Source organism: Lagopus muta, chromosome 12, assembly GCF_023343835.1.
Source record: "Lagopus muta isolate bLagMut1 chromosome 12, bLagMut1 primary, whole genome shotgun sequence".
Classification (NCBI taxonomy): domain Eukaryota; kingdom Metazoa; phylum Chordata; class Aves; order Galliformes; family Phasianidae; genus Lagopus; species Lagopus muta.
Window position 1 is genome coordinate 2,737,774 of NC_064444.1, and position 16,112 is coordinate 2,753,885.

At 42.8% G+C, this 16,112-nt stretch overlaps 1 long non-coding RNA gene across 2 annotated transcripts in view; it reads right to left on the reverse strand.

Moving 5' to 3' along the window:
* Window positions 1-15,732, reverse strand: part of LOC125699335 (uncharacterized) — a 69,037-nt gene extending 53,305 nt beyond the window's left edge. For both annotated transcript variants that reach the window (XR_007379519.1, XR_007379518.1), the window contains exon 1: window positions 15,439-15,732. This is a non-coding gene — a long non-coding RNA (uncharacterized LOC125699335). The remainder of the gene's footprint in view (window positions 1-15,438) is intronic.
* Between the last annotated feature and the right edge of the window lie 380 nt (window positions 15,733-16,112).

Sequence of the window (16,112 nt, forward strand, 5' to 3'; positions counted from 1 at the left end):
GGCACAGGCACGATGAGGTTCCACTTCTCATGGGTCATTCAGAATGACATTCAAACTTAGTCAGATCTAAGGACAAAGCAGGAAGGTTGGTGCAGAAGGCAAGTTCTGGAGCCTTTAAAAGAAAAAAGAAAGCAGGAGGCTAGAAGTCAAGGGAGGAAAGAGACTGAAAATCTAAAGCTTTCTCTAAAAAGCAAAGGGATTTGTGTAACCTAAGGGACTAAAAGTGCCTTTTGGCCCACAATCTGGTTTTCCTCGGCACGTGCCCAGCCACAAAAGTCCGTGTGGTTCTTCTGTTTTCCCAAGTCTTTTGAAATACAGATGCAAGAGTCTCGAATCCCTGCACATCCCTGCATTCCTCAAGAAATTGGCCCACCAAGTAGTTGTAATTCAGGATACCACCATACACCCACGTGTAAGATTCCTTAACAACTATGCACATATTTAGGCTCAGATATTTTAGAATTGTTTTCACTGTGCCTGAGCTGTAACTGGCTCAGCTTCCTAAGTGTTGGATCATCTAACTAGAGTGATTTTTGACTCGTAGCCCAGGCACCATATCAAAACATTTATCAATTAATCATAAAAAGTAACTAACATTGTTGTCCACCCAAGAAAAACTGTCACTTACAGACTCATGTATGTTATTGCTTATGAAAGAGCTGCTATATAGAAGTTGATTTCCTGCACAGACCAGGTGGAAAATCTGCTAAAGGCAGAGGTCAAATCTAGTTTAATTTTATACCCTTTGTTAAGAATGTTCTCTCTCTCTCTCTTTCTCTCCTTCAAAAAAAAAAAAAAAAGAAAAAAAAGAAAAAAAAAAGAAAGAAAACCACCCTTGTGTTCCTTTCCAAGTTTTCTAAAGTTAATTCATGTGGAAGAAAAAAAAAAAGATTAGGATAAAATTTCAAATATTAAATTCAAATGCAGGATTAATGAGTTTTATTTCAAAACCCAAGAGGTTGTCTGGAATTTAGGACATTTTTTTAGTAGCAGACACGAGACATAGCCAGATGCAGTCGTTTTTTGGACCAGCTCAGCACAAATTTAGCACCTTGAAGGAGAAATTTTATGTCTGTTTTGTAAAGCAAACATTTCAACTTCTCCAAAATCTGTTGTCTAGGAGGTATTACTGTTTCATTGGATGAAAGAATGAATATAAAATAATGCTGACTGGTGGTTCTTGCACGTAGTAATTGCCAACCCCTGTCACCGTCACTGCAGGTGATGTAGATCTCTCTCTCTCTTTCTTTTTTAAATAATGTAAATCAATCCAGCCAAAAAAAAAAAAAAAGAATTAAAACATTTCCTGAAGCCAAACTCAAGACAGCCTTTGCAGCACGTTGCATGAGGGAGCTTTTTGCAACTTGGTTCCTCAACGACCAGCAGGGAACAGCTTGGCAGAGGCACAAATGCAACTCTTCTCACGCCCTTACAGATAGCATGGCGAACCCTTGGATCACGACCTGCTCCACTTCACACCCTGTCCCTAAGGCAAAGGACTTGTAGGCCAAACCCATGCAAAGTTTATTTTATCATCACAAAAATTAACAGCATTCAACTTCCTTCCCAAGCATGGATGTACCAAATAATAGTAATGTTTCAGGTGACCTTTTTCTACTTTGTTCGATAAAGAAAGAATAAATTTTTTTCAGTCAAGACTAAGCGATGAGTCAAGAAAAGCCAGTAATACCTGCAAAACATAGCCTGCAGTTCTAGAGCAGTTTATCCAGACCACAGTGCCTCTTGGACTGCCAAAAGTAGTTAGCATTGGCCTGACAGTGCTCTGCTTGAAATCAAAGAATAAAATCCCCGTTGAGCTCAACAGAAGGAGACCATGCTCTATGCGTCAGCAATGGGCTCTGGATGGGAAAGGACCAAAGCCTTGCAGTGAATACCTTCAAACATTGGATTCTTGTGTTGAAAGATTCCAATTATTGCAAGAAAACACCGGCGTTTCAGTTTCATGTTCTGGTTTTTCTTCAAATTGACATACCACAGTCTGTAAATAGCACCAAAACTGAAAAATCATTCTGTTTAAATTCCTTCATAGGAGTCTGCTTCACCTATGCGGAATTAATGTAATTAGCTGTAATATGAACAGGTAATTAGGATCTGGTGACAGCATGCTTTGGATGAACCATTCCATTTAGAAAAGCACTCACAAATGTTTTTTTCTGATTTCTCTTTGAGCTGGAAATGCTGCAAGAACAGGTTTCTTTTATATTTCTTTTTTTCCTCTGTAGTTCCAGGTAAGTTTCTTGTCAACTGTGACTTCATCCTACCCAACTGCTCAGAATCGCATTCCATCTTTAACAGTGATGGGGATTTGGATTTAAATCTTCCCATTTCTGATGGATGTGTGTAATCTATTTTTGCACAAGTTGGAAGACAACTTGTGCAGTTGTCAGGAATTTTAGACTTTAACTGCTATGAGCTCTAATGGTGAACCATCATCTGATGAAGTGAAAAGCTGTGCAGAGCTACAGTAACTGTAACAAGATTTTATTTAACATGAGACTCATGCCTCTTCCGGGTAGTTCTCATCTCTGAAGTCTTTTTGTTAGCACACTAAAATGGAAAATATCTTTAAAGCCCTAAGCAAAATTTGGTGAAGGCTCAGTATTTCACTCAGTTTAACAGAAAAATCCATGCACTGTGGTATCAGTGGCATGTATATATGTTTCACTCAGGTTATGCTATGGGAAATTTGTTTCCTAGACTCTACTTTGCACATCTATCAATACTGTGCAATTTGACCCAAACCACTCATGTCCAAAAGTTGCCCCCAAATATGTTGCATCACCATGGCTCATTGTTCAAGCACAGCTAAAGAAGGGACTCGGCCAAGAGAAATGCTACCCAAAGAAAGGCAGCAAGAGCAGAAACGTGTCTGATGCACCAACAGGATGTGAACCCTACACAATGTCTTCCTTTTATGAGAATGAGTACTCTTAAAACAATAAAACACTGGGCTGTGATCCCACCTGGACAGTGTGTGTACCTCATAAGGCTGCTTAGATGAATAGGTTTGATAGTTTTCCTTTCTTGGCCTGAACCTCAGTGTGAAATATTCCCACAATCAGATGCTCATTTACGTAGTGAACAAACAATGAGGTCTCCCAGTGACCAGAAAACAGACATGCAAGCCAAAACCAGGACTGGGTGGAAGCCTGCACAGTGACCAGTTGCTCCACACCTGGCCCAGGGGCTTGGGGACTTTTTACATGGTGCTGTGAGTCTTCATGGGCACTCCATCTATCAGTGCACTGATTAAAAAAAAAAAAGAAAAACCCAGCAAAAATTAATAAAGTGAAGATTTTTATGGGCCTAGGAGGAGCTAACCTGGAAATATCATTGGCACAAATAGAGCTGTTCAGCAGACAATAGCACTCTGCTATTGCCATCAGTTTGTTTATCCAAACGCAGCCATCCTCATTGTGAATTCCCCATCCTGTTGGTCCCCAGCGTGGTGAGCATCACCACTGCCCTCCCACTGGTGGAACGCAGCACGGCTGTGATTGTCATGCTGACAGCTTTATTGTCTCCCCGACCTTGCTATTTTTAAAGAAACGGGTTATCTCAGTGATGTAAACAGGTCTTCCTCATCCAGTTATGTCATCCCCATTGCAGGGTGCTGGAACCTTTGCTCCTCATTCACTTATGCTGTCGAGTCAGCTGTTTCAGGTGCCTGGCAACGTAAGGCTCTGGTTGTACTGACATCTGCCTAGAGAGGTGCAATGATTTTTTTTAACTCAATCAGACAATACGCTTTAGATTTCTTCCTCAGACCCGCTGCCTCCAAATGCCAAAATGACATAGTAAAAAATGGCACTGCTGCTCCTATTTGAAGGTATTTGTTTTAAAAAAGAGAGTGGATAGAATGGCCAGACCCTCAGCTTGGGAAAATGATGCATTTTAGATGGTTTAGTGATATAAATTTATTAAAGACTTAGTGCCTATGTCACTTTTCTGGGACAGAGGTGGACATGGTTTCAGAAAAGGTTAAAGTTGTGGTTAACTTAGAAGAGTACTTAATGATCTAGTAACTATCTAGGGTTCACAGTATGTAAAGTGTTTACTCAGCAGGATAAGAATGAAATGGAAAATGTCACTTCTTTGGTAGTAAAATTCCTGCCTTCACTCTTTATTCCATGACCAAAGAAGTGCCCACAGCAACAGTTAGACCAGCTCTGTCAGGAAGCCTTTTCCTAATTCCCATGGAATGTGAACATCTTTTTTAATCTCATCTGGAATGAGGAAATAAAATTAAAAAAATATATATTGAATTCTTCTTGGATTAATGCAGCCCAAACATGGCCAGAAGTGTCTAAGCAAATCACTTCACCAACCTACACTCCTCTTGACCCCCAATGTCAAGTGTGTTATGAGACTATCACAAAATCTCCTGGAAAGCTTCACCGTGGCCCCTAGGCCTACAGGTAGACCTTGAGTGACACTGCTTAAAATAGGCAGTGTTCTCTCCAATTCCTCTACTACTGCTTAGACCCTGGGGAACGGGAAGAGGAGTTTATGGGTCAGTATGTCCTACTGCATTCCCTGTAGATGGATATAGGTGCATCTGGGGGTCTTCAAGGAGTATCCAATGGGTGTAAGCTATGTAGTGATGTTGTTCCCATAACGTCATAGCAGGAAGAAGTGGGTTGGAATGAAATATAACTCAGTCGCTTACCATTCACCCTTCTATTTCAAAGGAGGTCATTACTGCAGATAAGAAAATTGAAAATGATGTCATGGATCCCATAGGACACAGTAATACATCGCCATTTGTCCAGTTGGAGTACAACTCTTATTAGTATGACATAACACAGTAGTTGGGACTCAATAGAAAAAAAAAACAAAGCTGGAATTCATGAAAAAAGACCTATGGCTTTTAACATGTTGCCCTGAACATGCAGAGCTACTGTAAATGAGTGCCTTAACATGAAAACTCTGAAGACCAAAGAATTAAAGAAAATGCAATCAGCAGATTACTAAATACCAATGGGAAATTTAGAGCTACAGAACAAAATCCCAGAGCATTAAAGGATTTAGTGCTTGGCATTGATGAGAAGCAAATCTTTGGATTTCCATTTCTATCCTTAATTAGTAACCAAGGTTTATTTTAGCCTAAACTAAGTCACAAAAGATAACACGCCCTAAAAGAAAATAGAAAGTAGTGTAATAAACTTCATAAAATATCTTATTAAAAAATAAGAAGAAAAAGGAATCATTTCTAATGGAAAATTAATTTCCAGCACTTCCATTTCCTTTTGTTTTCTTGTCTTCCCACCCATACTCAACTCTTTTCTAATAACATTAATCTCTATGCTAGAAAGGTTACCTAGGGTGGTAACAAAGATAGCATTTTAAACCCAAAAGGGAGGCTCCCTTTTTAAAAAAGACATTTTAGGAGTGTTCTTGTTCTTTCACAGCTTGGTTATTGAAAGTTTGCTGTCTCCCTGCCCAGTTCCCAGGGCCCCATGCTGGATGTAGGACCTAATATAGTTGATCTGTACTTCTAGATGGATTCAGTTCTGAAAAGAAAAAAAAACAAAAAAAAAAACCAGCTGTGTCAAATGGGGTATTTTTTTATATAGGCACTTTGGGACAGAGGAAAGATAAGGCCATTCTGGCTAATCAGGAGACTTGCAGCTTGGTTAGCTGATGTCCCTACCAGCATTTTAGCCAGGCTGGAGCTTGCCCCGCTGCACAGATACATGGGGGATTTGGAGTCTGATTTCCTGAGCTGTGATACAGACTCCCACTGCAAATCCTGCAGCGCTTTGAGCACTGCTCTTGCTGTGGCTTCAAGTAATGCTGTGAGATAGAAGATTTATTTCAGAGTGGGGAAAGGAAAGGACACTCTGACTGAATAGTGTGCTAAGAGAGGAATTAGATGCTAAAGCTGTAGAAATGAATTCATGGGTTCACAGCTTCAAAAGCCCGTGAGTAAAAGCTGGAATATGTGGAAAATGAGAAAAGCTGGACATCGAACAAGCAGGGACTTCAATCACCTTACGTGAAGATCCTTCTATAGAAGATAATATGTCAAATAATTCCCATCATAGATTCGCTAAACTCCCCTAGAAAAGGGGATTTAATTATTTGCTCTGACTTACTGCAGCTGCTCCAGAGCCTCATTTCAACATCTTCTGCTGATTTCTACCCACCTGTGGAGTCTTTGTTAAGTAATATGATAGAGACATGTGGAAACCACAGATAAAAAGGATTAAAAATGTGCGGCACAAAAGCCAAGGTCAGCAAGCTTGGTCCAAGAGCTGAAATACTCATAACAGGCTCATATGTTCAACAACATAACCTCTTGATTCAATTTTAACCTCTTGGTTTACCTTGAGATGCATCATGCAGAGTGCCATTGGGGTCACCTCTGTGCTAAGCCCAGTAGATAAAAGATCATCTCTTGCATGGACTCAGCCTATTTAGCTCTGTTGAGCTGTACTTGCTGACTTCCTACCATGGCCATAAGTTTTCTGGGGCTCCAAAAGGACCGCACCATAACTGCAGTCATGGTTTTGAGGACATTTGCCCACATTTGTAGGCTGAAGTGAGGCAGCATGCTCTCTGCCGCTCATGTCCTTCTTTCCATCTCCTGTTCTTCACTTTTGAAGTCCATAGTGGTATGAAGGAAGGAGCAATGTTGGCTCCACCTGAGAAATCACATCTTTGGCCTAGTGTTGAGCCAAAGTTCATTTATTATTTCCAGAGGTCTTGCCTAAAATTCATCTCCACCTTGCACAACGGGGCCATCAGTTTCTGTCTGTTTCCCTTAATCTCCCACATGATTTTGTGCTGAGCTTACCCAAAGCAGAAATTTGCCTAGAGCGTGGGAGTCCCCACTACAAATTTTATGGTGGAGAAGGAAGATTTGATCCCATCTCTTGCATCCACACTGAGGGGTGACAGCTATGTGCAGTGTTCTGTGCCCTCCAACGGCTCTCAGTGCCATGAGAAACCAAGGCCCAATCTCCAGAGTGTCCATCCAGCATCATGTTGCTTCACATGGGGCTCCAAGCAAAATCCGAACCTTAGCTCCTCTAAGCTCACAGAATTGCATTAAGTACAACCAACTCCAAAAGGTTCAAAGTTGTTTTTTAGGCCTCAAAAATTACGGTATATCTTAAAAATGATGAATTAAGAAACAGTTTATTTTGAATTAGTTTTATTTGTCCTGTAGTTTGCAGATGCTTGAATTGATAACTGAGCACTCATTGGACATTTTCAAAGTTTTAATTACAACCTAAAGGAGATGGCATCTAAAAATGAATGCTGAGTTTAATCATGTAATTGCCCATAAATCACCAAATACCATGCAAACTAAAATCACAAGTAAGCTCCCTTTCGACTAGTTCTTACGCTGAACAAAAAAGAAGAATTAACCAAAACCACAAGCTGTTTAACGCATTACTTAAAAACTTGTGAGATTTCAATTATGATTGCTCACTGGATCAGAACATTCAGGGTAAACCTCTGCTTGCTCACTTTGGGGCTTTGATGGATATCTGCCCATCCGAGATAAGCAGCCCTCTGATTTGCAGTGCTTGAGCAGCTCACAGATTTGAACGTGCTTTGCCCTTGTGACATTTCTGCCATTGTGAGAAGGAAAACAGCAATGGGGGAAGGTGATGGGTGAGCATGGCCGAGCCAGGAATTGGGATTTCCATCTCATGGGGTGCCCTGTGCTAGCTCAGAGAAGAGTAAAAGCAACTCCCTCCCTTGTTTTTTTAATTTGTTAAAATAACAGCTCCATATTCCCAGGGGCAAATGTCAGGAATAATTGCATGCAAATTGCACTGGATTCATGCTAACGCACCCATTGCCACCCAAGGGCTCCTGAAGAGTTAATATTGAGGGCTCACAGGAGTTCAGTTAATTTACAACTGGAGACCTTTATCATCTCACACTGACATTGAGGGCTCACATTTCGCACTTAATTACTTGTTCAGCAATCACGCCTGGAAGAGATAGATGTGTTTCTGTGTTTAGCCCATGCAGCTGTGAATTGTTTATTTACTTATCGTCAGGCCGGGAATGACTGTAATTTAAAGGTTCAGATCTCTGCTACCCTGAGCAGTGCAGGCCTTCCTTTAAACACTTCCATATTGCCGTGGTGGAATTTCACTGGAAATGCCCATCCTCTCCTCCTGTTCCGGGTAATGGGCCAGCAGGTGTTACTGGTTACTGGTGACTGTGAGCATTTACGCCAAACAATTGCTGCCAAGTTCACAATCATAACGAAGATCCTCAGAGATAAACTTTGAAAGGTAAAAAGCAGGCCAAGGAGATGAAGTGAGATGAATTCCAGTAACTCGGCTTCTGGGTAATGATTCCTATCTTGGCGCTGAAGGAGCTGAATCCCAGCAGCTTCAAACAGTGGCTCACAGCAATTCATAGGCCAAATGGTGCAATTACAAGTTAAGCTGTCAAATGGTGACCAGATGGCTTTATCTCTCACACCAGAGGCCTGAGAAGTTAGTAGGTGTGACCTTTCTGCACACTCATCCACCTGCATGAGGTCTGCAAACACCCACAGCCCATTGCACCCAACCATGATGCCCACCCTCAGTTTTCATAATTGTGGAGTAAAGCTGTGTGAAATGATCACAGAGTCATAGAACCGTTAAGATTGGAAAAGACCTCGGAGATCACCACAACCAACTCCAATCCACCTCCACCATGCCCACTGACCATGTCCCTCAATGCCATATCTCCATGGTTCTGGAACACCTCCAGGGACCATCCCTGGGCAGCCTGTGCTAATGCACTAGCACTCTTCTGGAGAAGAAATTTTCCAAAGATCCAAACAGGAGAGGAGAGGAGAGGAGAGGAGAGGAGAGGAGAGGAGAGGAGAGGAGAGGAGAGGAGAGGAGAGGAGAGGAGAGGAGAGGAGAGGAGAGGAGAGGAGAGGAGAGGAGAGGAGAGGAGAGGAGAGGAGAGGAGAGGAGAGGAGAGGAGAGGAGAGGAGAGGAGAGGAGAGGAGAGGAGAGGAGAAATAAGATTAAGATGTCAGAAGGGCTGCTTAATAGAACATTCAGCTTTTGGGTGCTTTCAGGCTTGTGCTGGCAGTGCATCCATGTATGCACTGAAGTAAAAACAATGGAAAACAGCAAGCCTCAAAATGCAGTTTTCACAGAGGACCAAAATTAGCAGCTTAGAAATGTTGCAGGATTTATAAATGCATGCTGCAAAGCACAAATAATTGCAAGCAGAAACTGAGTCAGTAACAGGCTGAAGCTAAACAGAAAATTCATGGTGAGGAAAAAGTGATTTACAGGAATCTGGAAGAAGTCCCATACATTCAAGCACACTGTGCAGTATGCATTAGTGCAGGTGGCACTAGAGCAAACTGGACCCAGCCTGGATTTAGGGCAGCCACCTCCTCCTGGCTATAGGAACAGATATCCTTAAATTCTTATTTCTTTCAGAATGTTGCTGTTTTTTTTCCCCCTTTCTTTCAGATGCTCGGTTCTACTGACCCTGGCCCCATGGTTAACAGCAGCGTATATATTTAGGTTTGCAGCCTCAGCTGAGGTAAATGGGAAATTAGCTGAAGAGTAATGGGGTGGGCATGCACCCCTTCTGCTGCTGCTTCAGTGGGGCTTTTCTTTTTCCAAACTTCATGGAAGAAATTCCTTGTCAATGTGAGGTGGGCTGGGAAGGATGTGACACAGTCCTGCAGTAGGATGCTGGATGCAAATAGTACAGGGGGAAAAGGAGAACATTGCCTTCACACCCGTATTATTTTGGTGACATACACACACAGCCATCAACTTGGTGGTGGTAATGTGATACTGAAATGCACTTTCTGCACTCTTGTAGAGGAGCATTGGTACACTTGGGGCAGGGCTCTGCACCCCTACATTTGCTCATCATCACCCCATGTCTCCAAGAGATTTTATCAGCCTGGCATGGGAGAATTCCCAAAATGTTTTCATTAAGAGCAGCTTTTGATGCCAGCAATGAATATTACTATATTACTGAAAGGAATCAAAAGCTGAAGTGCCTGCGTGTACAGTTAATCTATCCAAACAGAAAATGTTTCTTAAAAAATTACAGCGCTATTTTCATAGCAAACCTCAGCCAAACTCAAAACCGAATAAATAGAATATGTTCTTTTAAAGCTAATTTTTTTTTTTTTTTTTAATCGTGGGCAAAAATACTTTCTTTGCTTTCATTCACCAGCTAATACTTCCCCCCCCCTTCCCCCCCCCCCCAACCACTGTCTATGCCGGCTGCGTGTAGGAGCCCAGAGATTTGCACAGATGGGATTTCTACTTTGGGGGTATTCACACTGAAGCACATTCCAGGGCTGGTGGGAAGATAGATATCAAGGTACCATCATGGCCAGGCTGTGGTTTGTTTTAACAGAACCATCAATATGGCAAAAATATTAAAAGGGACAAGAAGTATTAGGAAAGACAGCCCCCCCATTGCCCCAGCCTATTGAGAGCCTAAATAGAGGCAGAATAGATGTTGCCTAGGGAGGCTGTGGATGCCCCATCCCTGCAGGCATTCAAGGCCAGGCTGGATGTGGCTCTGGGCAGCCTGCTCTGCTGGTTGGTGACCTGCACATAGCAGGGGGATTGAAACTAGATGATCGCTGTGATCCTTTTCAACCCAGGCCATTCTATTATGATTCAGAAATGTGTATTTCTATAGGATTGTGCAAGAGAATCTATTTCTATTCATATACAACTAATGCAAGAATGCAGAGCTGCCATTTTCATGTTATTAAACACAGCCTGTGTGGCTATTAATACAGTATAATTTTTATTACATTGGCTTATAGTGGAGTTTGGCCTTTCTATGTATTTGATTCTTTTATTATTATTATCAGTGCTATATTTTCACTAGAAAAGACACGCAGAATTTTCACAGGGGTTTTGAAGCAGTGATTTAGGCTTGCATCACTGCCCAAGACCACAGTTGGAATCTCCCAAGCCTCATCCCACCATCTTTTCCTCCCCCAAACACGGCGCACGCTCCATTCTCTCACTACAAAGTCTCCAACCACACCATACGTGGCGTGTGAGGACCCAAAAACACCTCTAAAAATGACTGGAGGAGAGGATGCTTGAATAGGCAAACATGGTAACCTGACCCCTGGAAGCCTGCAGTCCCCTTTTTGTTTGTTTGTTTGCTCTGTTCTACTTCACAGCTGCAATCCAAACCAGTGCCATGAAAATGCTCTAACGCGTGTCAACACTTTAACTCTTTCTGTAGGTGATTTCCTACAAGGGGGGGCGTCACAGAAAATAGATTTCTGTTTCTCCTACCTGACTTCACTGTATGAAAGGGAAATTGTGTTTGGGTGCCATTCCCCCCACATTTGTGTACTGCTAGTGGTTAGGAACAGGTAATGCCTGAAATTTCCACTGACCGGGGGCAAGCCATACAGCTGTTGGCTTTGATATTTTCTTCCACCCAAGGGGAAAAAAAAAAATCTCTCTCCAGCTTCTCATTGATTTTTCATGGAAATTCACCCATTTCTCCCAGTTTGAGATCTGTTCTCTGATTTCTCCCTCATTATCATATCCCTTTGCACCCAAAATGAAGTCCTGCTTTGTCTCAGTTTGGGACGATGGTTGCATTATTAGAGCAGGGCAAAAGTTCCAGTTTGCTAGAGGTGTCCTTGCGATGAATGACAGAGATTATTTATGGAAAAAAAAAATGTAAAGAAGGGGGAGAATAAATAAAAAAAATAGCGAGAAAATGCATCTTAAGAGAAGGGAAAAAGAAAAAGACAAAAACAATTCACACAAAACATGAAATCTGGCGTTATCAGCCCTGTGTAATGTGACTGTGCCTTTGTGCAGAACGTGCTAATAGGCTCAGGGTTAGAGAATTAGCTGCTGCTAAGGCTTTAGGTTCTCCTTTTGAAAACCACACTTTGCTCCGGCTCTGTTTGTTTTGCTTTCGCTGACTGTCGCTCCCCTCTTTGGTTGCAGCCCTCCTGGGTGCAGCTGCAGATTGATACGGGGGGGGGGGGGGGGGGGGAGAAAAGATTTGCACTTCTGCAGCCGCGGAGAAAACACAGCACGATATGTTGGAATGAGGCATGCAACAATACGGTCTCCCCTGGAATTTGCAAGGGGAAAAAATGGCCTTTAAACAAACAAAGTCTCGGTCATCAGCACGCTCAATCGGCTCAAAACGGGATGAAAGGGCTCCCGTTGGGCTCTGCAGAACCAAAGCCATTTCTCTTTGGGTATCGCGATGGAGATGCTGGGATTAATTCACCTCTATGTGTTCTCGCAGAAGTGTAGAGGAAAAGAATCTCAAGGTTATATTTTAAAACGTGTCTGGAACATAAACGCTCAACAGAGCTCATCTAAGGTGTTGGAGTGATGACTTTTGCATGCCTTCATTGACTCTCAGTGTTAAAAAGAAAGCGTTACGTGCACACTTTTAATTAGAAAAGAAAAGCCTTTGAAAGCTGTAGCTGTCAGAATAGTCACAATATATCCTTGCAAGAGGAGCACAAGCAAGCAGCATTGGTTATCATAAGAAATATCAAAAAATCTGTCAAAATCTGTTCCGATCATTAATTAAATGAAATTGTGGCACCGTGAAAAAGGCAAAAGTGAAAACCGCTTTGCTAAATAAGAAAACTTCAGACCCTACGTGAATAAAATAATTTTCCTAGATAAACCTAATGCAACTCATCAGTTGTAACTGTGACAAAAAACACCCTGCAGCCCTTCACTGCAAATCCAGATGCTTGAAAACCACTTAGGGAAACTCCTTCTTAAATCACATTGGTTTGATATATAAAAGCATATTGAGCTCTTCAGAGCGTTTTCCTTAAGTGAGTGTAAGCGCAAAGTCTGCCCTTCAAATTAAATGAGAGCAAGAAGCCAGAGGAAAAAAGACACAAAACAAACAATAGCAAACAGTTTGAGATTGGTTCTGTGCTTGCTAACTTCACTGTAAATAAGGGACTGGCTCTAATTTAGATAATGAAATTTCACCGGTGTGAATTAAATTAAGCTAATTGTTTTGTGGTCGGATCTGTCCCTGCCTTTGCAAAATAATAATAATAATAATAATAATAATTTAAAAAAAAAAACAACAAAAACACCTCCTCAAGATTTTTTCACTCAAGAATAATAAGAAAAAAATATATTTTTCTTAATATATTCACAACTGTTTCTTCTTGCTTTTGAATTACTGCTTAAACTCTCATCTTCTGCCTCAGATCAAAACCAATGTCTGCCGTATGCATCCAAAATCTGTTGGGTTTCTTCCTTTTTTCGTTGCCATCCTCCCTGTGAGCACTGCATCAATACCCCAGCCTCTAAGTCCATTTGCCAACGTGTGCAGCCTCCTCTCAAGATAAGAGCTGAGGTATCAATGTTTGAACTTTTGGAAAACAGGAAAGGACGGTGTATTATCTGTTGCGTGCTATGCTTGTTATGTTTTCTGAGTGCTCTCTAGTATCCAATTATTTTTATAGTGATTCTAATTGCATGTAAAGTAGAAGCAGCGTGCGCTGCTTAAGGCAAGGGGGTATTAATTTGCTTTCGTGACACAGAAACCCATCCGATAAAATGACGGCGCTGTGTGTTGATAAAGCAAATTGTACCGTGAGCACAGAACAAGTGCTGAAAAGATAAATACGCTTTCAATTGCAATGCAAATACGCGGCCCCAGCAGCAGAGCTGCCCCGTCCCGAGTGCACGGAGCCTTTTTCCCTCCCGCACTGCAAAAGTCGCAATGCCACCTAATGGAGAGAGCCCGCACCTCGCACGCTTTTCCCTGATAGCGATCTTTGCTCAGATTTAGCAGCTTTAAAAAAGATTTACAAAGCGATGGTTTCGATGGAAGAATAACAAAATCCTGCAGCAAAGGCTGGACAAATATTTTGATTTCCTTGCTTAGATGTCAACAAGTGAAATGAACAGCGTTGTCCCGACCCATCCCTGTCTCACAGAGAGATGCACGTGGCCCCTAATGTACGAATCGGGGTTTTCTATGGGGTGTGTGGCTATGGGGCAGTAGCTCAGATTTATTCTCTTCAGAGAAATCCCCCATTCCAGGTTGGCAGAAAACATGGAGACGTGACTTAGTTTGCAGAGAAATGTGAGCATAAGCTCAGCTGCACCACGTCCTGCTGATTGGGGTCTGTTCAGGACACGCTTTCCTTTCCCCACGGCTCACCCCCAGCATCCCAGATGTGCACACAACACTGAGAGTGCCCGTGGAGAAACCCGGAGCAGAGCACAGAGATGGGGGAGAAATATATTCATGCCTTCAGCAGTTCTTGGCATGTTGCAGCTGGGTTGGCTTGCTTTCTTTTTTTCGGCATTATAAAAATCTGTATGCATGCACTCCATGGGAATTAATACTTTTAGTGCATATGCATGGGCAGGCATGCAGCAATGGGTGCATGGAACTTCGTGCATGAAGCTGTAAGCAGAGAGGGAATTTCTTGCACTGAGCAGACCCCACTCAGCTCCTTAAACTCTTCCCAACTCACCCAAATCATGTTGCATTTCCACTGGTGCAACACATAGAGTGTGATCAACTTTTAGGACCGGCTCCTAGTTTGAAGCTGATTTAAGATTTCCTAGCTAAACCCTGTCTGATGTAGGGCTCTAAGAGAGTAGATTGCCTTTTGCTCTTCCCCTTTACACCCGAACAAAGCACCGTTCTCTCTGACTCACTGATATTTTCCTTCACACCCAGGATTTGCCTCTAATTTATTTCTGTAGGGCCTGATCCAAAGCTCCCGCTGATTTTGGGGGTTTGGGATAGGGCCATGGCAATCCTTAGCTCCTGACCTGTTGCAGAATGATAAGCAGAAAACGGTGTAGAAAGGGGAGAAAAAGTTTTGAATCATATTCTATACAAAATGTTCCAAACTTATTGCAAGCATCGCATCCCCCCCCCACGTCCTATTTAAACGTATTCTAATATGGTGAAAGTAAAAATAAACTATTAGAAAATAGCATAAGGCAGCATGGCTGGAAAAACACTAGAAAGAGCACTGCTGCTACTCTCAAGGAAGAAGAATGGGAAAAAAAAATTAAAAAGGGGGGATAATAAAGAAATGAAGTCGGAGAAGCCCAACAACAGAAAACTCGAAGCAAAAGAAAGAGAGTGGAACAGATTTCCGTGTCTATTTTTCTTTCTGTAGTTGGATCCCTGATTGCAGCCGCAAGGACTGCGAGGATAGGATGCGAAGTGGGAAAGAAAGGACGGGAAAAAGAAAAAGAAAACACAACTAAATTAAAAAGCAAAGGCAAAGGAAGCGAAGGTAGAGAGGTGGGGAGTCTGCAGCACAGAGCGGTGCCGCTGCCCCCGTCCCAGGAGCGCTGCGTAACGCGGGGATGGTGCAAAGCCGCGCTCGGAGGGAGGAAGAGGAAGAGGAGGAGGGTTTCGGGATGGGGAGAAGGAAGAGAAAAGTGCGGTACATACAGCTCGATGAGTCCGCCAGCCCCCAGCCTCCGCTCCTCTCCCTCCTCTCTCTCCCTCTTAAGGCAAAAAGGAAATGCGGTTCTTTTCGCAGAATCACAAAACTGAACCATCAGGAAGTTGGCAAAATCTCTAACTAAACAATCAATCGAGGAAATGCAACAAATTTCGAGCGAGCCCGGAGCTTCGCGGGGAGGGGAGCGAGAGGTCGGCGGGAGGCGCGCAGCACAGCGCAAATCCCGCGCAGCGCAGTGCGCTCAGGGTATGGCGGTGCGCGCAGCTTTGCGCGGGATTTGCGCGGGGCTCCGGCCGCGATTCTTTCTCTTTGCGGCGTTGCTTTTTTTTTTTTTTACCCCATGGGAACTCATCTCCGGGGAGAGTCCGGGGGACAGGCTGCGTCTCCGCGGGTGCGCTAGTTGAGATTTGCGCAGCACTTTCCGAGGAACTGTTTTCCCTTCCCACGGGCTGGGATAAGTAGGATGGAGAAAAAAAAAACAAAACCCTGTGCTGGAATTTCTCCCGAAAACGCGCTTTGCACAAGGCTGAATGTATCTAGGAATGAAACTTTTTGCGCAACCCCCGTTTTTTCCTTAATTTTCCACCATTCATCCTTTTCTCCTTTTCTTCGAGGCGATGGGCTCTGCTTGGTGATAAGGACAGAATGGTTTCCCTTCTCA